The sequence below is a fragment of the Schistocerca serialis genome, chromosome 6 (assembly GCF_023864345.2).
Source record: "Schistocerca serialis cubense isolate TAMUIC-IGC-003099 chromosome 6, iqSchSeri2.2, whole genome shotgun sequence".
NCBI lineage: Eukaryota > Metazoa > Arthropoda > Insecta > Orthoptera > Acrididae > Schistocerca > Schistocerca serialis.
The window spans coordinates 417,897,239-417,922,802 of NC_064643.1; the positions used below are offsets into that span (position 1 = coordinate 417,897,239).

General features: G+C 39.8%; 1 pseudogene; it reads left to right on the top strand.

Moving 5' to 3' along the window:
* The first annotated feature begins 12,959 nt into the window (after positions 1-12,959).
* Positions 12,960-13,077, top strand: LOC126485739 (5S ribosomal RNA; annotated as a pseudogene).
* Positions 13,078-25,564: the final 12,487 nt, after the last annotated feature.

The window sequence follows — 25,564 nt, forward strand, 5'->3', positions numbered from 1 at the left end:
TCTGAGAGGGAGGCCATCACTAAACAAGCTAACCATGAGAACACAGGTGAATATGGAACAAAAATTCCGAACTCGTGACTCGTCCAGTCTCCATGGTGGGCACTTATCCTGGAGGAACGTATGTCACGAAAGGTAAACAGAACTACGCCTGAGTAACTTACTACAGTAATGTAACATCGCAATGAAAAACACCATGCAGGACTCAAGCCACAGCCATTAGTCTGCAATCAATATTGTCAAGCTTATTCATAGCATCCTACAGAGTTATGCGCTCCATACTTCCATGTATAAAGTTGATGTCACCTCAGTGAGAGGTACGATGCATTTAAGTATTTTTTCCAAAGATCGGTCAATGTGTCAATTGAACTCTGAAAACACTTATGCAAACTGTGTAAAAAAAACGTCTCCACCTCCCCTTACTAAATGACTGAAAGACGAAAAACACTTTATTTTGCCTCCTGATTCACTTCATTAAGGCTACATAGCAGCCACATTCAGTATTCAAATTTAGCATACATTACTTTTGAGTCGTAATATATTTCATCAAGGATACATTGCGGCCATACATAATGTTCTACTATTTTTATGCATTGTATTTAACGATATGAAGTGTCGATTCTAACATTCGTTAAGGCCACACTGGGGCCACATTTAAGAAAATTTTCTGTATTAACTCATTTATGTTATCAGAATGAGATTTTCACTCTGCAACGGAGTGTACGCTGATATGAAACTTCCTGGCAGATTAAAACTGTGTGCCGGACCGAGACTCGAACACGGGACCTTTGCCTTTCGCGGGCAAGTGCTCTACCAACTGAGCTACCAAAGCATGACTGACGCCCCGTCCTCACAGCTTTACTTCCGCCAGTACCTCACCTCTTACCTTCCAAACTTTACAGAAGCTCTCCTGCGAACCTTGCAGGCTGTGGCTAAGCATTGTCTCCGCAATATCCTTTCTTTCAGCAGTGCTAGTTCTGCAAGGTTCGCAGGAGAGCTTCTGTAAAGTTTGGAAGGTAGGAGGCGAGATACTGGCGGAAGTAAAGCTGTGAGGACGTGGCCTGAGTCGTGCTTGGGTACCTCAGTTAGTAAAGCACTTGCCAGCGAAAGGCAAAGGTCCCGAGTTCGAGTATCGGTTCAGCACACAGTTTTAATCTGCCAGGAAGTTTCATTTATGTTATATTTGAGTACTTTCAGACCTATTCTCACATTTATTTAGCCCACAATGAGGCTACAATTAATTAATTCCAGTATTTATGTGTATTGGTATTACATAAGAGGACTTTTGTATTTACTGCTATAGTTATTAAAGACATATTGACTTCACGTTTAATAAACCTATTTCTATGTATTTGTATATTATGTGAGAACTAGGTCCATTTTGACATTAAAGGGAACAGTGATGCCTCATTTAGTTAACTGTTCTATTTCTATTCATTCGTATAACATCTGAAGACCACAGTGAGGCCATATTTAATTATTACCTTTTCATGGCTTTCTGGAAAGATAGGGGCAGTATGTGCATCTTGATTCCTTCTTTTTATTAAAATACAGACAATATCTATAATTTTACTATTCATATAGGTGCTTGGGGACTATGTGCTACGTTCCATTGATGTCAACTAGAAGCTGCATCATTATAGCATATTCATGTTTTGGTTATTTACGTGAGAATTATAGGTCTCTGAATATGTTTGATCATTGAGAAATTAGGCAAAATTATTTTTTTTTTTTTATGACTGTGGCTTGTGTTTGTCGGTGCTTAGGAAATTTCAGATGAGCGGCATACTTTTACTGCTAGTCTCACAACAGATAAGTCTGCCCTCAAATTTGACTGGAATCCCGTGAAAGTTGCTCGACAAGAACGAAGACATTTATCGTTTGTATCCTTTATTATTTTCTGCATTTTATAACTCACAAACACATTGATGACATAGTCTCTGCTCAGTAATCGATATCTGAAGCGAGGAGAGTGCTTCTCACGTTGCAAAGGGCAGTCTGGGCCACGTTCCGCAAGCTAAGTCTTTGCCATTGGGAACTCGGCACGACCTCGTATCTTAGTGTACGGACAGCGTTAAACAAGGACAAACGTAGACGAGAGAGAACTAGATCATTCCTGTTTGACACTGGATGCGTGTCTCATTGTTGTATCAACAACATACATTAAGAACGTTTCAAACAAAATGAACGAACTGCTAAAGACACGAACGCAAAACTAGAATTTCGCAAAACAAACTAATTTTAAAAACAAAACAAAGGGCAAAAGTCCACATTTATTCCAACAGCATTCCAAGCGCAGTCGTTACATGACAAAATGTCATACACTGTGCAGGCTGGAAGAAGCTTTACAGTTCGATTTAAAGAACATATGAGAAAATGTGAAAACAACCAGTCTACCGTCCAATTACACCTGAAGGACCAGAACAACACACCAGAAGACAATGAAAATAGTTGAAGAATTCCTACATACAATACACATATAGGCTCCACTGTGAGCATTTTGGAAGAACTTGAAATTTACACATTCCGTATACGTAACTCAACGAGATCCCCAACGAAGAAATCGATTTAAAACAAAAATTTATTTTGGGAACTTTATTGAAATTTTAGTGAAGGAAAAAGAAAGAAAACCACATGACACACAAAAACAATAGATAAGCTTCAACTATAATTTAAAACAAAATTCTAGTATCTGTGATAGACAGTCAGACATCTCTGGCTTTCAGAGGTGCGACGTACTCTGTTAACATAAAGCATCATAGACGGGAGAACTGCCATGTAACCTATCAATAATAGTATTCTACACAGACGAAATTTCGTTATTCACACAACCTGTGACCAGACAAATATCCGCTCCAAGATGCATTAAGATCGTCATTCCACCTAGACGTAAGCAAACCTGTGATACAACTATATATCAAATATCCATATTCATACGTAAACCATACTAATTGTAACTTGCCTAAATGATCTCGTAGAGAAGAAATACAACCAGCAGACGCTAAATAAAATATTATACAGAGAACTGGGAATCAATTTCACAAGATGTGACATGATCGCGAATGGAGCAGTGACCCGAAAATGTAGAATAAATATTTTTTATTTCACGGCTATGGTCACAAACTTGTAGGTCCTCAGAGTACCGGTTTCAGTCAGCAATGACCATCTTCAGATCTACAGAAAAATATAGGAAAAAATACAACTAGAAAATTGTGTACAGCTTTAAAAAAATAAAATGGACCTTGAAACACGTATGTAACATAGCAGCGATGGCGAGGCATTGTAGCATCTGTGACCAGAGAGTATGCGCTTGACCGCGCGAGTGTTGCGAGCGGTTCTCAGTCTGTCAGTCAGTCGTTGCGAGTCTGTAGCTCTGTCTAGTTGAGAGCAGTACTCTGTCAGTAGTCGTCGCGAGCAGTAGCTCTGTTCAGTGGCGTGCAATACGCCAGTACTCGTCATGCAGAGCGGTCGGTCAGTGGTAGCAGCCCAGTGGGGTTGCGTGATGTGGTCTGGCGACAACACTGGTCAAGATGCTGAATGAGGTATACTGTTAATTAAGATAATCATCGGATAATGTAAAGTTTTAATTATTGTAACTAATTTTCAACAAGTGCCCCCAATAATAACTTTGATTTCAAAAGCAATTTTACATAAAATTTTCATTTAATTGAAGTAACTATTTCGTTCCACTTCCCCTAAACAAAAGTTTCAGTTTTCAATTAGATTACAAAAACAAAGGGAATATTATTATTTACAATGCAGTTCCTCCAAGCGGTGCGCAACAACAAGAGCAGAAATTTGACTAGGTGTTGTAATGAGGTAAGAATTTAATTTTGATTTTTTTGCACAGGGTCAAAGACCGATATTTCGGTTTAACTGAATAATCATTATCACTGAATGGACTTTCATTATTTTAGTGGGAGCTTACACCAGAGTCAGATTGCGAATTTCACATTTTTGTTGCCTTTGTTAGTACATTTCATTGCACGGAGGTTATTCTTGGGTCCCGTTTATTATTATAATTTTTTATTTAAATATTTCTGAGGGGACGATATTGCCGCTTGGCTCCATTTCTATTAAATATTGTCTATATTAAATTTCGGTTGGGAGGTTACACTTGGCGACACCCAGTCCAGGATCGTATTTCGTTGAGAGTCTTTTGAGGAACAGTCAAATATCTGCTCTTATTTGCTTAGATATAATTAGGATTTGGCGCAACGCTTTTATTAATTTTGTGACTTTCTTTCTACAGGTCAACGGCAATTCGTTGCTCTATTGTATTTGTGTGTTGCTTTTGCATTGTGCTTATTTGTTTTGTGAAAAATTTTGACTATTGTAAAAATGCCGCGAAAGACCGTGAATAGTGTATCGCGAGGTATTATGAACGAAATTACCGACTTAAACAACGTGACCGATAGTAATTGTGACACGCAGTGTAATGATGACAATCCTGCGTTCACTAGCAATCAGTGCATTCCAACCACTAATGATGACTTTTGTCTTAATGATGAACAAACGAACTCGGTTATGTCCTCTGTTGATTTGACGACAATTGATGACGCAGGACGCTCTATTGTAATGAGCGCTGCCGAGCTTAACACACCCGATTTGGAAAATTTAAGTGACGAACAGACAAATTTGTCTAATGAAAATGAACAGGATACACAAAGTACGACGGATTTATTTAATTCCGAAATAGTGAGTGACAGTGTAGGTCCGACTGATAATCCTTTTTGTAAGTTACGGAATGACCAAATGGTCACACAGAACGTGACAATTGCATGTACTCCATCACAGAGCACTAAGAATGCAACTGCTACTTTTGATTTGAATCAATTTATGACAATAATGCTACAGTTTAAGAACGACCTTACTGTAAATTCCAAACAACAGAGTGAAGATCTCAAACAACAATTTAGTGAACAGGACAAAAAATTTAATAAAATTGATGAAAATTTCAAACAACTTAGGGAAGATAACAAACACTTAAATGAAAAACTTGACAATAATGACGAAAATCTCAAACAACTTAATAAAAAATTAGACGACAATTCCAGACAGCTTAGTGAACAAATTAGAGCCGTTGCCGCGCAGTGCCATGACACTAAGGAACAGTTGCGCGTGGAAACTGAAGCTTGTTCAAAAAAAAATAGCGAAGAAATTAAGTCAGTTGCGCAGGAATTAAGAGAAATGCAAACAGCCGCAACAGACACACTCAGAGACGAAATTAGCGGAGTCGCTAAACAATGCTCTGAAAAAGTTACACAATTACGGGACGAGTTTAAAGCAATGACGGTAGAACTTTCGCGCACAATGGACGCAAAGATAGACGCGAAATTCGAACAGCAGAACACTCAGATTAACGAGCGCTTTAATCAGCACATACAGAACAGTGATACGCGTTTCCGCAGATTTATTCAAGATCAAAACAAAGTAAAACGACAAGTCATGGAAACAATCACTGCACAAAGACAAGAGGACAAACGTAAAATATTCGCGAAAGCGAAGACGTATGTAGACAATAATATTACTACAGTGTCCGGCAAAATTAATACCATAGAACAATTGAACGCGGAATTAAGGGATGAAATTTCTGATCTTAAATCAAAAACAGATACACACACAGTAAATATTCAAACAGTGACAGATAGATTCGAACAATTAGATCTAACACAGGATTGCGATGTCATCAAAGCTGATGTTAAAAAACTGAGCGAAACTACACGTAAGTTGCAAAAACAGATTAATGCGTCCGATTCTAAAACCGATGATCAGGCAAAAATACTGACTGAAAAATATGATGAATTAGCCAGTCGTATTGATGCTATTGAAAGTAGTAATGATAATAAATCAGACGATACTGCAGCGATTTCATTTAACCAAACACCTGAATTTCAAAATTTACAGCAGACAATTAATGAGATCGATTCATCTAACAACACGTTACGTAGTAAGTTATCAAATTTACAACAAGAAGAAACAGAAATGAAAAGTATTTCAGTTAATAATACGTCACAGAATCCGCTACTTTGCGAATATTTGTCAGAGTCACGCAGCGCGTATCATGTGAGCAATTTACAGCAACTACGCGACTTAAAATCCGAAAAGCCACGCGACTTAAAATCTGAAAAGCTACGCAACTTGAAATCCGAAATGACACAGACAAACAGATTCACACACAAACCCGAACGTGTTTTCAAATTCAATGACGAGAACGTAGATTACGAGCAAATTTTATCCGCCAGAAAATGTAAAGAAAGTAATAATGACAGCGTGCAGGCACACGCTTTGCACTGTATACGACAATTTATCTTTGTACATTCCCCGCTATTGCCTGTAATGCAGAAGCTAGCCTTGAACCAGATGCGACAATTTATTTTTGTATTTACAACAGCATTGCCTGTAATGAAGAAATTTGAATTAGCACGGATACAACAATTTGCCTTTGAAATTTTACCGCTATTGCCTGTAACACAAAAGCTAAAATTTATTTGCAGTGCGTAAATGACCTCAGGGGATTCATTACGCTTTAATGAATATGTGCCGTAGCGAGCATAGGGCCCCGAGCTGTAGTAGTGCTATTTCATCTTTAGTTTTCTGCACTGCTGCCTTTTCTTCTACTATCCTTTATATCTATCAAAACAGCTCTTTAACTATTGCTCTACCTAGTATTAAGAAACGAGTAATGGAAACCGGATGTGAGAAATATTTTACCGAATGTGACAATTTTCAGTAGGCACTCCCGTAATGATAACTACGGCCGTAATTTTGATAACAGATAAAATCATAATCATTAGTATGTGTAAAATTAGCAGCAGTCGTAAATGTATTTTGGTAACAATAGATGTTTTTCACCACAATAGTATGAAAGTCAACCGCTTAGCATACCTAACCAACAATGCAGTCTACAAGGTCAACCAGGCTTTAATGTTTCGCCGCGTGCACGTATAGTCCCAGCTCCAACAAATGGTAACGCACGGCAGCAAAGAAATAACTACGTACAGACAACACACTATATCAACTCGTATCGCAATGCGTCGTATAGAAATTACTATCAGGACAGACGTAAAAAGAATGATGAGCACAATTTTCAGCGTACTTTTAATAACAGTCGATCTTATGAGCAGCAAGAACATCAGCAACAACATATTATCATGAATGAAACAGACAATAGGTGTCATCCATAGCGTAACACGTCAGTAAGAAATAACAGAGCAGTTCATATAGTAGATATGCCACAATATTCTCCCGTAATTAATAGCACGTACGACAGAATTTGACCAGACACAGTACAGATTGCATATTCCAGTAACGTAAGCACTACTTTAGACACGCAGAATGTTATTCACGAAAATGTAATTACTTTTGACGACATCAGACACACTCTTTTACAGGAAAGACCATTTGTTCAGAAATCTATTTCACATTCTGTTATCGAAATTAGAATTGGTTCATCGAAATTTTCAGCAGTAATCGATCCCGGATCACCTATATCAGTAATAAATGAGGAGACTTTCAACGAGTGCAACAAAGAGAATACTTATCCGACATTACCTTTAGGCAAAACAAAAGTGAAGGGAGCAGTATCGAGTAAAGGAGTAGACGTTAAATTACAGACGCATTTATCATTTTGTATTGCAGGTCATACCTTCCACTCAAATTTTTGGATTGTTCCTTTATTGACAACAGACGTAATTTTAGGTACGAATTTTCTGGTACAACACGACGCAGTCATTGATTTTCAGAATTCTTATTTAATGCTAAAGGATGAAAATGTACAACTTGCTTTAGAATTTCAGCACTCACTATCTGCGGAAGAACAAACAATTATTCGCACAGAGGTCATTTCCGCAACACGTAACATAGACTGTAATCCCACATTGTTCACGGATACGTACGTACACAACTATGATACTCCAGACGAAGCTGACTACGACGTAATACAGATGATTTCTGATAAGGTTAAAGAGAGCAGTGCAAATACAGACGACGAACGCACGCAACTACGCAAAATTCTTTTACAGCAAGCTACATGAACACGCATGTTACGAGCTAGAAACATTTCTCCGATTTATATATCCAAGTACCATGCTTCTTCGAACCCTTGTGAAAGATTAATGAAAGAAATTGGTAAGCTGTGCCGCATATACTGCCACAAAAGACATATTGATTGGGATACACACATACTCTCATTCCAAGATGTAATTAACTCCATTCCAAATGAATCCACTATGCTATCTCCATCTGTTATATTGAAAAACGTTGAACCACCAAACAAAATTAAAGAATTAGTAAACTTCCCTAAATGTCGTCGACTAAGACACCACGAAATAATTGACATTGCGCTGAACAACATCAAACGTGCCGCAGAGCGCCGGAGAAGACAGCAAAAACAGGTTTGTAGACGCCGAGACTTTCACGTTGGACAGAAAATGTTAGTACGTACACATTATTTATCCAGTAAATTAAAAGGTAAGTGCAGTAAATTTGAACTTCTATACGCAGGTCCATATCGGATTCGCAGCATCCCTCACCCCAATGTTGTACACGTCGAAACTTTGAGAACTAGAAAATCGAAAGGCAACCACCATATTTCAAACATTAAACCGTTTATTGAATGAAGACACTTTATGATTCAACACACTATGATGTCATTTATTAATGCAATTATTTCACTTGACTAATTACTGATGATTATCGCATTTTTTCTTGGCAAGTGCCCGGCAAGGTAAGGTTAGCAGGTCGCTTTTCTTGTCGTTACACATCAGACCGTGCACATTTTCCACTTTTTTTGTGTATATGATTGTACTCCAGTTTTGTTTATATGCACTGTGAAATAGTTAAGATATAACACACACCAGTTGACTTTGACATTTTTTTTGCCTTATGACATCTCAACATCGTGACTGTTTTACATTTTGCTGCTGTATTGTATTATTCTGTGTACATTTTTGCATCTGAACACTGTCAATGTCTTTGACATATTACGTTTTCTGTCGTGTTATGCTGTATGGTTAATTATGTCACCATAAACCAGTCATTATCTAGTGGGTATATGATTTAAATGCAGGACATTAATCTCTGTTCATCAATTTCAGAAAGAAATGATGCGTGTAAGAAATAAATTCAACAGAAATAGGAATTTCACCTACGGAATAAACGATAGAAGATGCAATAACTTTATGAGGAAGAGTAAATGGATCAGGATTAACAAGCATTAACAAGAATATACTATACTCATCGTAGAATAGCAACCTTAGCTAATTTTTTCTTTCAGAATACAAGGTGATTGATGCAGGCTGTCAGACTGAACTACACATCTTAGTTTTAGTGATGAAATATGCTAGAGATAAGGAGTAGTTGTATAATGAGTAATGAAGTGATTTTTTTGCAGATGATAATGAATACTGATGAATAATGATGAAGGATATGGTATTATGAATAATGAAGTTTTTATTTACAGGTGATGATAATAATGAAGTTATGATAATATGGATAATGAAGTGATTGATAATGAAGTTTTTTCTTTACAGATGAGGATAATGTTGGAGTTTTATATTTATGCTATGTAGTTATTTAAGTATTTGTTGCAGTTTGTTTTGACAGCAGGTGTTATATTGCATAGTAGGATGACGGAAAGTTTTGGAAAGGACAGCTATGGAACACATTTTATACACATTTCACTACTTGTTAATTCGAAGTTCACTACTTTTCAGCATAGTGTGCGTTTCTTCTTTCAGGTCAATAATCCATTTTGTATTTTTTCCAGGAGATGCTTGTCATGATACTTACTAAAACTGTTACTTATTATACCTGTTCTAGTACTTGCATTTTTATTTTTTTTTTTTTTACCCATTTGTGTTTACCATTTATAAACGTAATCACATATACTGCCTTGTTACATAACCTTGCTACAGCTGACTCATGACGAATGACGTTACCTATCCTCATTTGCAGCAATAGGTCAAAAGCAAAAAGTGTTATGCCTCAGCAATTAATTATCGATCCCAACGCAATGCATTGCTAACAAAAAAATGTATTAACAGTCCCAAATAGTGATACCAGTTTGAGAAAATTCTGAATAATACTGATTAGCTCTGAATAGTATGTCACTTGAGTAATGACTTCTTAATGAGACAACAAAAATACATGTATATATAAAATAATGCTTAGTAACTGGCTAGTAATTGCCACTGTTATTGTAATGAGACTACTTATAATCCCCATGATTATTAATGCTATGACTATAATTAACTGATTTTTAATAATGACTTCGTAATGATCTGAATAATACTGAATGAGGAACAATGCTTTATACTATTCGATACCTGATGGCCACTGAGTGCCAATAATTAGTGTCACTTAATGAATTGTTTTTACTTATGCCATTAATTAGCTCTTGTTTTCAATGTTCATACTTTGTAATTGGAAATGAATGTGACTGTTTAATAATGCTTTGTAATTAGAAGGCTAATGATTCTTACTATATTGAAATGACAAATGATTAATTAACTATGCTTTATAATTGGAAATGAATGTGACTGTTTAGTAATGCTTTGTAATTAGGAAAAAGCTAATGATTATTACTATTGAAATGACAAATGATTAGTTAACTATGCCATACTTTGTAACTGGAAAAGAATGCGATTATTTAATAATGCTTTGTAACTAGGAAAAGAAGATTACTGATTCTATGTAAAACAATTAATGAACATTTTTCTGTAATACTACATACATGGTACAGAAATGTTCAATAACTGGGCTATGAATGCCGCAAACTACTACTGTAATTGACAATATTATGTGACTTAATGTCCTTCACCTTATGAGCTAACTACCCTGAATTACTGCGATGTCCATTTGTCCTGTTTATCCTAGTGATCATGGAGCACTATCTTTGGTTTTGCACTAATTCTACGTTGATGTGCCGTGTAAGAGCGTGGTGTTGACACGACATGCTGTCCACCACCGTGAGCGATGAAGACATTATTATGGTCCCACTGTTTGGTGTACCTACTGTACTGCCAAAATGAAAACATGAAACATTAATACGACAGTTCAGTGTCTTGGCTACACTGATAAATTCTGAGGGGAAAAGTACTTCAAGTTGTGTCACTTGGTGTTGTACTTCTGTGGAAAGATATGGACTTTCAGAACAGCTGTGTGCAATCTAAAGTGCTACAACCATGATGCAATCCTTCCCTTTCCTATCCTAATTCTTGTCACATAGTGAAAATCATTTTTTGCTAACATTATTTATGTTCATGGGTTATACATTTTTTTTCGATTTGCTGAACTCCAGTGCGAGTACACTTATGTCACTTGTCGATATGATTTTTTTTTTGCTATTATGTTTATTTATTGCCAAAATGCTAAAGACATTTTTTTTGATTTGTTCTGAAGTACAGTATATGTGCACTTTTGTCTTTTATATTGTATATACATTTTTTATTTTCTGAACTACAGTGCATGAGCACTTCTGTTAGGTGTTAATATGTTTTCTACTGAACTTCAGTGCCTGTACAATTTTCTCATTTTTCAATACGATTTCTACTATTCTGTATATTCAATACTTTAATGCGAATGCACTTATGTCATTTGTTACTAATTGTACATACATTTCATCAATTACTGATATGTTCTCAACTGCAGTGCATGTACACTCATGTCACTTGTCAACATAATATATTTTGCCAGTCTGTTTATTTGTTCTGAATATGCTAAAGAATTTTTTTTTTCTTTCAGTGCCTGTGCACTTTGTTATCTGTCAAATAATTTGTATATACATTTTTCTGATTTGCTACTATGTTTTGTACTCACATTTTGTCTTTGTCTGATATATTTGGTACTTACTGCATGTGCACAACATTTAAATATTCTGTAAGTTGTAGAATTTTGTTAATTAAAGAAAAATTTTGCCGCGCTTGGCAAGTCCAAATGACTCACCATCGCTGCCAAATTTTTGCCCCCCCAGTGGAGGGTTATGAAACACGTATGTAACATAGCAGCGATGGCGAGGCATTGTAGCATCTGTGACCAGAGAGTATGCGCTTGACCGCGCGAGTGTTGCGAGCGGTTCTCAGTCTGTCAGTCAGTCGTTGCGAGTCTGTAGCTCTGTCTAGTTGATAGCAGTACTCTGTCAGTAGTCGTCGCGAGCAGTAGCTCTGTTCAGTGGCGTGCAGTACGCCAGTACTCGTCATGCAGAGTGGTCGGTCAGTGGTAGCAGCCCAGTGGGGTTGCGTGATGTGGTCTGGCGACAACACTGGTCAAGATGCTGAATGAGGTATACTGTTAATTAAGATAATCATTGGATAATGTAAAGTTTTAATTATTGTAACTAATTTTCAACAAGTGCCCCCAATAATAACTTTGATTTCAAAAGCAATTTTACATAAAATTTTCATTTAATTGAAGTAACTATTTCGTTCCACTTCCCCTAAACAAAAGTTTCAGTTTTCAATTAGATTACAAAAAAAAAAATGGGAATATTATTATTTGCAATGCAGTTCCTCCAAGCGGTGCGCAACAACAAGAGCAGAAATTTGACTAGGTGTTGTAATGAGGTAAGAATTTAATTTTGATTTTTTTGCACAGGGCCAAAGACCGATATTTCGGTTTAATTGAATAATCATTATCACTGAATGGACTTTCATTATTTTAGTGGGAGCTTACACCAGAGTCAGATTGCGAATTTCACATTTTTGTTGCCTTTGTTAGTACATTTCATTGCACAGAGGTTATTCTTGGGTCCCGTTTATTATTATAATTTTTTATTTAAATATTTCTGAGGGGACGATATTGCCGCTTGGCTCCATTTCTATTAAATATTGTCTATATTAAATTTCGGTGGGGAGGTTACAACCTTTATGGGAAGTATTACTGTCATACATATGGAAATTATGCGCTTTAAATATGACGAGGCATACCTGTTTTATGAAAACATGTCCTAATATACTGCAGCCGGCAACGGCCTTGCCGCAGTGGCTACACCGGTTCCCGTGAGATCACCGAAGTTAAGCGCTGTCGGGCGTGGTCGGCACTTGGATGGCTGACCGTCCAGGCCGCCATGCGCTGTTGCCATTTTTCGGGGTGCACTCAGCCTCGTGATGCCAATTGAGGAGCTACTCGACCGAACAGTAGCGGGTTCAGTCAAGAATACCATCATAACGACCGGGAGAGCGGAGTGCTGACCCCACGCACCTCCTAACCGCATCGTCCTTGAGGATGACACGGCGGTCGGATGGTTCAGGTAGGCCACTCGTGGCCTGAAGACGGAGTGCTTGAATGTACTGCAGCCATAGTGGCATCTTCAAGACGGTTGTACGATGTAACATAAAAAGAGGAATATAATCAATAAAGAACGACAGCCAAAACAGTTGCTGAATAAAAATTTTATTAAAATTCTTTACCAAGGTTTCGATACATATAAATATACCTTCATCAGAAGTAAAAACTCCTGAACAGGAAAACGCTTTCATTACAAAAGCCTTAGCATCGGAAATGAGAAACACAATAGCTTAAGTAACAGTGAAATTACCAGAGTAGTACAGGCACAAAATCTTTTAGTTACATACTAAAATTACATCATGCAATGGAGATCAATAAATCAATTGTGCCAAAGGCGTCGTCAATAATTAAGACATCTTCTCCATTCGTACAACATGACTATGGGCACAGGGTCAATGTGAACAGTTTAGCACCAGTACTTCGCCTATGAACTATCGAGACAAGAGTGTGAAAGCACTAGGGCAGATGGTTTCGCCGAGAGAGGGCACTTGTGGTATGAGCCAGACACTTGCGCATATTAAAATCCATGAATACCTACATAAGCGCATCAAAAATTATTAAAAGTTGTGTTAATTCAAACTTTCTGTCATAATAAATAAAACATATCAGACCATTTAAAAACATTTATGTAAAATAAAAAATATGGAACCAATTTACCTGTGACCTAGTGTCAAACAGATGAAGCTTGCACTATGGAACACATCTAACGAGAGAGGGCACTAGTGTAATGCGCAAGAATCTCGCGTAACGTAGGCGGTGAAATACATACTAGCGAAAACAACCAAAATGTCATAATAAACCGAAACCATCTGTCGTTGTGAATAAAAACATACTAGTCAATTAACCACACATACACATCGAAAATCACAAACAGCAAACATCAAAAATATGTAAAATCCCAACAAGACAGGAAAAGCGCATTTCACCGGCATCAACAAGCAAGAAAACTAACTTCTAGTCAGCCAGACTATATTACATTAAGGCAAGGAGGGGTTTGAAACTGTCTAAAAAATTTTTGTGTCTAAGCTGCACCTGTTCATTAAGAACAAAGCCATCTTTTAGAGACAGATGCTTGAAAATCTCTAATTCTTCGAGCAAGTCCAGTTTGTAACTCTTATTCGCTTCATGAAGCAACTCTACGTCGTCCAGTTAACGTGGCGTATGCTGTAAGAGCCATAGATGTTCGGCAAACGTGGAATTATGTACATTTTCCCCATTTTTACCTAACATGTGTTCTTTATACCTTATCTCACTTCCGATGCTAAGGCTTTTCTAATGAAAGTGTCTTCCTGTTCAGGATTTTTTACTTCTGATAAAGGTATATTTATATGTACTGAAACCTTGGTCAAGAATTTTAATGAAATTTCTATCCTGCAACTGTTTAGGCTGTGATCCTTTATCGTGAAGAATTTCAACAGTTGCTGTTGCAGCCATGTTTAAAATCTTGAAATAATCAGTAAAGTCTGTAGTGGGCTTATAAGTATAGAAATTTGTCGTCTTTTTGTTCATTGCACTTTATTACTGCAGTGACTTTTATACCTTACACAACCACTGCAGACTTTATTGGCTGCATCCCTCTTTTTGTTTTGCATCTTACATCTTACAGTTATCACTTGGCGAGCTTGCAACACAAACATTTCGTGACTACTGTGCGGCAGTTTGTTTCGAACAGTAGCGCTGCTGACAAGATGACTCTTGTGTGTACTATTATTTGTATGTGTCTGACGGTGATGGCGCTGATTTTATGTTTAGCTTTTGACGATGCCACTATGGCTCCAGTATATTAATAAAACAGGTATGCCTCGTCGTATTTAAAGCGCTTAATTTTCATGTGTATGTCAGCCACACTTTTCGTCATGGTCTATATTATTGTTTTAAGCTGTACACAATCTGCTAGTTGTTTTTTATTTCATATTTTGCTACTGATCTGAAGGTGGTCAGTGCTGACGGAAACCGGTAGTCTGAGGGCCTACAAGTTCGTGAGCACAGTTGTGAATTAAAAGAAATGTATGGCAATCAATTTATCTAAAAATTATTAACTATCAGTATTAGATACGGGTTGTCTTATAGCTTCACAGCTGGAGACAGTCTTGCTAGTATTCTTAATGTACCAACACAGTCGGAGTTTCCAACTTGTGGACTACCTTCCTCGCCTAAATTGAGCTAGAGGTGCTGTGACACCATGTTAGTGTTACGTCACCTGGGGGAGGTGGGAATGACAAACATTTTGTTCGATGCATTTATAAAATGTCAGCGATCTGATGCTAGTCTGTGTCTTCGTAGCAGTGTCTCCGTACGTGTTTGCTTGTTCATAATGAATGGGACACTACGGAGACAGCTAAGTAAACTGCTACGACCGGCCTGCAGCGCTTACTGCGGGCGCCGCCTCCCGCCGTAACTACCACGCCGTGCAGCGGAAGCCCGCCAGAGAAATTCCTGCGACGCCGTGAAGCGCGAAAGCCGCATAGCTGCGGCCACGCCTCTCCAGCCCTGTTTCGGGCTGGGGCTGGCCGCGCAGCCCTTGACGTGCCAGGCGCAGCGGCGCGGTAATTACGTAGCACCGCACTTCAGAGCACCGTGTCAAAACTAGCTGTGCCCTTGCACTTCCGACACACACTAATTTCACCAAGTGGCATGTAGAATTCATTTCACTTTGTTTCGTATTTCCTCTTCAGCTGCCATACCTGTGTAATGAGCTTGGGCACATACTAATGTTCTCAGTCCTATGTCCTGCAACCAAATACTTCTTTAGAATAACTGTACAGCACAAGATACCTTACTTCGTTCAGTGTCATTAATTATTTTATATTTTATTCACAAAGTTCGTATGTTCTGCAATTCGCTATCTCAATTACTGTACTGGCGCAAATGTAAGCCCCATTTTTTACCCCGAAATTCGGGCACGAAATATTAAGAAGTTGCTTATCAGCGTAGTCCTGTATATTTTCACGTCACAGAAACATCCACTTTAATGCTCGTTCCGTAGTTCTAAAAGAAGCAATAATAAATGTTCAAATGTTTTTCAAATCCTATGGGACTTAACTGCTAAGGTCATCAGTCCCACACTACTTAACTTAAATTATCCTAAGGATAAACACACACACCTATGCCTGAGGGAGGACTCGAGCCTCCGTCGGGACCGAAACAATAATAGCACTAAAGTTTATTCACACATAAAATAAAGTTAAGCCTATAACTGGTTCTCGTATCTTGAAATGGTAGAGATGTCTTATATCGTATTTTTTGATAATACAGAAAATTACGCAAAGAAAAACTACACTATTGAGACGCCCTGCTCAGCCCGCAGGACAGGACATGCAGTATAAACTGTGGAAAGGGGCCAAAATAAGGGCTGTCAGTTACACTCGAACATACAACTTTATTATTTGATCAAACATTACAAGATCCCAGAATTAAAAACAAAAAAAACAAAAAACACACACAGCTTTAATCCTTGGGACTTAATTTAAATTTAATTTAAAACCTTTAATTTACAAATGGCTGAAGGCCAATAACTTAAAACGCAATCGTAATCATAAATGTAACAGACAAGCCTTATCTTAAAACAGTTCTTTAGTTAGGCTGAAGTAAATAAGTTAAATTCAAATCGGCTGAAGGCCTAACGCTTAAAACTCCATAACATTATTTTTTTTAAACGCCAAAGGCCTTACGTGAAACAGTTCTTCAATTTAGGCTGAAGGCCTTAAGAGCAAAAGAACTCAAACTCAAAATAGGCTGAAGGCCCAAGACTTAAAATTCCACAATATTAAAAGTTTTAAAATGCCAAAGGGCTTACGTGAAACAGTACTTTAAACTACGCTGAAGGTCTAAATAGCAAAACAACTCTAATCTAAAGAAAATTGACTAGAATCCATACAAGTACAAAAAAAAAGAACAAATTTAAAAAAGGTACACCCAAGGGCTCTCAGATGTTCGATGGTTGTCCAGGAATTCAAACACCAACGCTCGCTTAGGTAAGAGGGGCAGTCGGCCCAACCGTTCTCAATCCGACGGCAACCCAGCCGACAGATAGTCAACGGACCAATAATCAATATCAGTTCCGCTCCACACTTACACCAAAACTCAAACGATGCTAACTGCAGAGACTGTGCAACAACAACAAGAACGGATCACAGACAACCCATAAGCGGTGGACGACCCAAATACACGTCATCTAACTAGAGTACCGACCAAACGGCCAAGCAAGGTCGTTGCCACTCGAACGTATGTGTCGGCAGCGTCGGGCGAAAGAGATGGCTATCCTGTTCTTCCTCGCTACTCCACGCCAGCCGACAACTCAGAGCCTCTACGCCGACAACATTTAAATTAACCTGTCAGTCAAAATCTCATAAACTACACGCGATTTCACGAACACTTGCACAACGAACTAGACGATGCCAATGGCAGTGACTGAGCAATAACGAGGACGAATCACGAGTCTGCACACACAGCCAACCCATAAGCGATCGCCGGCCAAATACACGTCGTTCGTCAAGACGACCGACCGATGATCAACCAAAGTCGTCCCCACTCTAATCCCGTATGTCGCCAATCATCGGCGAGTGAAGGCCATCCGCGGCTCCCTGGCGCTGCATGTCCCACTGGTTGCTAAGACGCGACTGCGCCAACCGACCAAATGCTACATATCAGCTCGGAGACAGCACTGAAATAACTTGGCAGTCGACATCACAGGCTACACAAAATTTCACAAACACTTGCACGAAGAACGCGACCAATGCTAAAAGCAGTGACTGCAATCACAAGGACGAACCACACGTTGTGACACACACCGCCAACCCATATGCGAGCGGCGAGCAAATACACGTCGTCCGGTAAGACGACCAACCGACGATCAACCTAGACCGTCTCCACTCAATCCGTGAGTGCCGGCAACGGCCGGACGAGTTTTGCCTATTCGAACCTCACTGCAGCTCCAACACGACCGAACTTCTGCCACGTCCCAACTGTCCGAACTCCACTGCTGGCGCGTTCCAACTGACTTCATTGCCCGGTCCGAACTGCACTGCTGGCGAATTCCAACCGCTTGGACGACACACGACGACCAGGAAGTAATAGCAGTCCAGCAAAGATAGGCTAATACGGCAGGGCCTATAACCATAAGCGCTGCTGCTGCCGCTCACCGGCAGGCAAGGCAACAAATCAGTGACACCAGTAATTGAAAATTAACATAACGAGGCGGCAATACGGTAAAAACTGGGTGTTAAATAAGAGATGGTACGAACACGAGCCACCCACAGCTCAACTATATATTCTTTTTGAACCGATTATGAAATAAAAAAGAAACATTATTTGAAATCAGGAAGACGTAGCAATGTCCCACAACATCAAAACACATAAAATCATGTGTTCAGTGCACTGTTAAGTAACGTATAGGTCCTGCACGAGCCATCAGGTACTCATAAATTCGGCGGGGCACGCTCAGTACCAACTCATTGCAGGCCTCTTGAGAAATATTGTCCCACTCCTCAGTAGCAACATTCCTGAGACCTTCAACCGTTGATGGATAATATTGACGACTAGAAATCGCTCTTTTGAGTAACCTCCATACATGTTCTCTGCAGTTCATGTTCGGTGAGCGAGATGGCCAATCCATTCTTAGAAACCCACGTAAAGTCAGATAACGACACACACTGCGAGCGCGCTGAGATAGGGCGTTATCATCCTGTAGTGTGAAACCTTCCCCTGCAGTCTATGCAAAACCACTGACTACGGGTCGGAGGATATTGCTTTCACACACTGCAGCTGTTGCCTTCAATTGGAACGAGTGGTGTGCGGCGGCCATACAGGTACCTGACCAGAATACGATTGTTGGTGACGTTCCAGAGTCGTTGAAAGATGACTGTTCACCACCATATGTGAACAGAGTTGTCATCAGGACGCAAGCCTATTCGCCCTTTGTCTGTGAACAGCGTTTCGGTAAATTATTCTCGCGTCCAATGTTCATGTGCTCTAGCCCATTTACACGAACAGCCCTATGATGTGGAAGGTGTGGTGGCTCTTGAGAGGTCTCCGACCCTACAACCCCCCATCATGAAGTCTGCTGCGCACAGTTTGGGTACTTATGATAGTCCCTCTGGCTTCTCGAACCTCTTGGGGCACAGCAGTCGCAGTCTTTGTAGGGTGTCTCCATGCAGATGTTGTTACATACCGGTCTAGATCTGCTGTAGCTTTGCATGGACGGCGTTCGCAATGTCGATCCGCTATTGAATGCATTTCCTGGAACTTTTTCCGTACTCTGGAGCAACACTTCGATTCACGTGAATAATATTCGCAACGTCAACTTCTTTATATTTCGTCCCATCAAAGTGATGATTTTGATACTGTCTGCCATGGAGAGAATGTTTCGAGGCATTGTGCTGCACTACGAGGCACACTGACAACTGCATTCACAAGAACTCAGATCTGGTGTGTTGAGTTTGTTTACAAGCCGTGATTGCGCGGTCACTAGCTAAGCAGCGTGGCAACGACGAACGAATTTGCATTGTGTACACAATCGCCATCCTACATAAACACAAAAGGAACGACCATAGCGACTACTGGTTGATAATTTGGAATTTTGATTAAATTTTTTTGATGAGTCAAAATGGCTCTGAGCACTGTGGGACTTAACATCTGTGGTCATCAGTCCCCTCGAACTTATAACTACTTAAACCTAACTAACCTAAGGACATCACACACATCCATGCCCGAGGCAGGCTTCGTACCTGCGACCGTTGTGGTCACGCGGTTCCAGACTGAAGCGCGTAGAACCGCACTTTAATTAGTCTATTACGTATCGATACCTGCCCAAGTAACCGTGCGTGTTAAAGCCGTGCTTCCAAGACGGTGAACTGTGCCAGCCTCGAACCGAATCCGCCGAATAGATTATTAATGGCTAGTGTCGGTGTGCCGGATAGCCTGGATGTGGATTTGAGGCGGTTTCCCTTATCACAGCACGTGAATACCAGGCTCGTACTCAACTCAGTTAACGTTTCGCTGACATTTAAAAAGAAAGCTCCTCTTCACTTACACATGAATAATACAATACGCAATCTCTTGACTGCACATATTAAGTCCTGGGGCGGGAGGAGGTAACAGGGTGACGACAGAAAAGGGCATCTGGACACCCCTTAAACCAATCATGCCAAATCCGTTAATAGTCGCGTCTATGCGGGACACAGGCTCAAGAAAAAGAAGATATTAGATATCTGTATTCGACTGTTGGCTCTCATTTGGTAGTAACTCTCAGTTCCACAGCACAGATACAGCTTTTCCTTCATTGCAGAGAGGTAATTTCGAAGAAAATCATCAGCAAGTTTCGGATTTCACCGCAGTAATGACGTAAATTTCCAATTTGCAGTTTTTCTTTGTGCGAAAAGTATGCCTAACAGAGAAGCTGGCAGAAACTATGGTTGATACCACGGGTGAAAATTATAACCACACATCGGTTCCTCACTAATGGCGAGTTTCTATATACAATTTATAAGGTAGAGTTGCAGCAGGTTGAAGTATACGATAATAATTGCTTGCCAAATACTTCCTGTCAAAATATTAGGAAAACACACGGAAAATGTTTTTAAAACCCTACTGCCTGTCTCTTAGAATGAAAGCTGGAATGCCCAGTAGTGGGCGATAGGGACCAGACTGACTGCCACAGGCTTAGACGAATCAAATGTCCGACGTTGGACCGCGTTGGAGATTAAGTGGCAACCTGCCGTTTCATCAGGGAAATTCTGCTCTATGGCCAAAAGCAGAGAAACCCCCTGAACTTGAAGCGAGGGTTAATTCTTAGTATAAGATAAAAGTAAAGACGGAGTGCCTACAGTGATGCGTCGAAACATTGTGATCTGAGTCCACAACGAGATTCAGTGCCACCTGTTGATGTTCAGTCACGTAACGCCGTGAGAAAAGTTTACAAGTGAATCAGAGGCAAGTGGTGAATGATTGTAGTCACGATAATGGACGCAAATGGCGAAATCTCACTGGCATGAACGACTTGGCTAAAGGGCAGACTGTTACGAATTGACGCCTGGGAAAGAGGATCTCGCTAACAACGAACGTCTTCGGCTATTCGAGTGCTCCTGTCGCGGGAATCTGTGAAGAGTGTTAGAATGACCACTACAGGGCGATATGGTGTCGGCCATCCATGCATCAACACAAAACGTGGAGACTGGAGGCTTGCCCGTCTTCTGAAGCAAGACAGGCGCCGCTCTAAGGCAAATTGAACCACAGGGTACAATACTGGTGCAGACAAAGTTACCTCGGAGCACATGGTTCAGGGCAATAGTTTAACGTGGACACTGCAAGAACGATTCCAACGTGTTGCCTTGTTGGTACAACGTCGTCGTATATTTCGATATCAGTGTGCATGGGACTATGCGCCCTGGACCACTGCGAACGTGTAAAATGGTTCGATGTATAACGTTTCTTTCTATAACAGGCGGCTGCTCGAAACATACAGCGCCCCACGCACGAAGGCAGGTGGAGTAAGTATAATGCTAGGAGAATCATTTACCTAGGCCATAATAGTAGTCGAACACACTATGACAGCTGTGGATCAGTTTAACATTATAGCGTTCATGTTTGGTTGCTTTCCGGACGGGGATGGAATCTTCCAGCAGGATATCTGGCCGTTCTACAAAGCCATCATCGGGATACGGTGGTTTAAGGAACGAAATTGAAATCACATTGAGGTTGGCCCTATCTGAACCTGATGGTACACATCTGAGACGCTATCGGCCAGTAGCTGCGCGTCCACAAACCAGTGGAGCCATCGACGATTTCTAGAATCCATGCCATGCAGAATCACTGGTGTGTTATATTCCAAATCCTATTAATCCGGTGCTGATGATTTTTGCTGTCAGTGAATCTTTCAACAAATAATCCAGTTAAAGACCTTTGAAACTGCGAAGACCTTAGAGTAGCGCAGGTAGAATCAAGTGGTAGCATCAGATGGTGCCGCAAGTGTAATCGTAAAAGTGACCTCTGTAACAAAACATTATAATACAGTTTAAACTCTGAAATTTAATTATCCTGCCAATACTACACCATTAGCATATATAGTAAAATCTTTGTAAATTTCATGTATTATCTGTTTCAAGAAATTAATGTACATTTTATTCTTTTTCCACTCTTGTCGTTTACTGCTGATTGGCGCCCTCGATTGGTCGTGCAGATATGCTAATTAAGCCGCTTTGCTGGTGTGACGATAGCGTACCATGCACCATCAGTGCCCTATAAAACGTACATTTACCTCTTCACAACTCGATCCTGCAGTCTAACGTCCTTTACGAAGTCAAATTATCATTTATAATGTCATGAAAAAGTTTTATTGCATTGAACTTAATTTTTTCACGGACCTGCGTCACAAAGGTTTTGCATTCGCCAACAACGACGTTTGTGCCTAATAAATATCACATGTATTTATACACGTGCTTATTAATCTATTTGACGAAGCAGGAGAGGTATAATTCCGTCAATTAATTTCAAAGATTACGATACTTTTTTTAGAATTATTTTGTTATCTTTCTAACAACAATATGATGCTGCCTTATTTCCCAAATATTTTACTTTCATAATCAATTTCTCACTCTGCAGCGAAGTGTGCATTGATCTGAAACTTCCTGGCAGATTATGATTATGTTCTGGACCGAAACTCGAACTCGGAACCTTGATTTTCGTAGCCAAGTGCTCCACCGACTGCGCTACCCAATTCCCGACTCCTCAAGGCAGCATTACTTCTGCCAGTATCTCACCTCCTACCTTCCAGACTTCACAGAAGTTCTCTCGCGAAACTTGCCGAACTAGCACTCCTGTAAGAAAAGATATTTTGGAGACATGACTTAGTCACAGGTTCGACGATGTTTCCAAAATGAGTTTTTCACTCTGCAGCAGATGCTTCCTGGTAGATTAAAACTGTGTATCGGACCGAGACTCGAACTCGGAACTTTGTCTTCGCGGGTAAGTGTTCCACCTACTGAAGTAAAGGTGTGAGGAGTAGTCGTGACTCGTGTTTGTATAGCTCAGTCGGTGGAGCGCTTGCTAGCGAAAGACAGAGGTCCCGACTTGCATTCTTTGTCGAACAAATGGTCTTAATGTGCTAGGAAGTTTCGCATCATTTTCAGTTCTAAGCATCTATAAAGTCCATACCGGTACAAGGTAACATTAACTCTCCACCCAATGAAATACTTCACTGAAACTGAGACTTAATTGGCACGTGTTCCAAATGTGGCAGCGGTACTCCTTCCCTCTACAAAATATCAGCAACATCTTTTAGGGCACGCCGACATGAACTATAAAGTGATAAAAATTAATTGATACAGTGGTGATAGAAATTAAATACAGTTACTGTGATGATAGAAGGTACTGCAGAGGAAGGCAGGCTGTATTACTCTGAAATGGAAAACTTCTGCCATTTCTATATGTTTAGTTATTCGGTGCCAAGATAAAGGCAGGGTGTCCACAAAATTAGCGAGGTAGTAGCTTGCAGCGATTTGGAATCACACATTTGTGCAGTGCTAAGTGAGAGTTGTTCTAGTGTTGGATATCTTCGAAGGTCACCTCATGTCTGAAGAATGAAGTTAGTTGAAAGAAGTCCTAAACTTAATATCTTCCTGCGCTTGAAGTAAATGCATATGTTAAACTTCGATCACATAAGATCGCTATAGTACCGGTTTCAGCCAGATCCGAAGATGGCAACATAGTGTGCTGAAATTGATAAACCAAAGAACCCTCCACTGTAGCGATCTTAGTTGCTTGTAGCTTTTACTTCTAATATAATGTTATGTTATCGTAATCAACTTACCTCCAAAACTACTACTCTGTCTAACTTTTAGGATGGAGATGGGTCTGTAATTCACTCCATCAGGCAACATTAATATGCCGTCACTTAGCTTTAGGTGTGAATGGATTACCATTCAAGGGCCACAACGTCACCAGATTTTGCCTTCATAGGGTTCAAAAAACTGTTACGTGTTCAGTGCCCTTGATAGTAGCGGGGCCAATGTACTTCCGGATGAAAGCGGAAAATTTTGACAGTGATGAAGCAAGTTGCGGAAGTCATGTTAACAGTGACATCACTGAAACCAGCGATTAAAATGATTGTATATCTACATTTTAACACAAACTGATATCAAGAATGAGCACTTTGTGTACTGATAATGTGATGCAAATCTCCTCTGACCTTATTTTCCCCCTCAAAAAATAAGGGGACGGTTTATAATTACATAAATACGGTAATTAGTGAGTCTTAATCACACTAACTACAGCACACTGACATGTTAATACAAACTACAATGATAGATTTAAATCAATAAGGAAGTATCAGAATTTTATGGATAAGTTTAATAGTAGTACAAACTATTACTGCACCTTTGGGATCCTACAATGAAAATGGGAATGTTTACAGGTGGTGAGGTTGTAAACAACTGTTTCGACATTGTAGTGTTATTTGTTGCAGTATAGATTTTCTTGTACTCTACCTTCTTCGCTTAATTCGGATTCTCGTTCGGCAGGCAGTCTCTGCAAATACGGACAGATGCGATTTTGAGCAGCAGAAGTGGTGGCATGCCGGGAAGCGAACAGCCGATAAACCGCAAACACGGCACACCGACTCGGCTCAGTAGGTTTGCTGAGCCTCTTCGCAAACACCCGAGGGATTAGCTGCTGTGTCTCCGCTGCCTGCCCGGCCGCCGCTGCACGTTTCCAGAGAGGGGAGCCAGCTCGCCACGAAGGCACGCCACATGCTGCCCATCATCGTAATGCATTTGTAAGGACTCTAAGGAGCGCAGCAGCTGCCTAGAGAAAAAAGTCGAACCCATGAGTACTACGTGCTAGTGTAACGTCATATCCATAAAACTCATTTTTTCCCAAGTACAGAGACTGATTTTGAGAGATAGAGGACTAGTAAACAATTTATATGAGACAGCTGCAGGAATTTCATTTCTCGTTTTTTATTTGATGTTCATTTTTCTCCCCGTCTTCTTCCTTCCTCCTTTTATAGGATAGCACACGTTCTAAGAAGCAGCATTAAAGCAAAATGGAAAAAGAAAAGTTTTGTGTGTGTGTGTGTTTTTTTTTTTTTTTACCAAACATATTAGTATTGAATGTACTCACAATTTTATACCTGCCTTTAATCAATTTAATATCAGTTGTTATGAGTATGGCGTGGCTGTCCTCATATGTTTTCAGAAGTTTAGACACCAAGGAAGATATAATAAAACACGCACTTCGACGAAGTCATTGTTAATTTCTGGCGTTTTCAAGAGAACCACAAATGCCG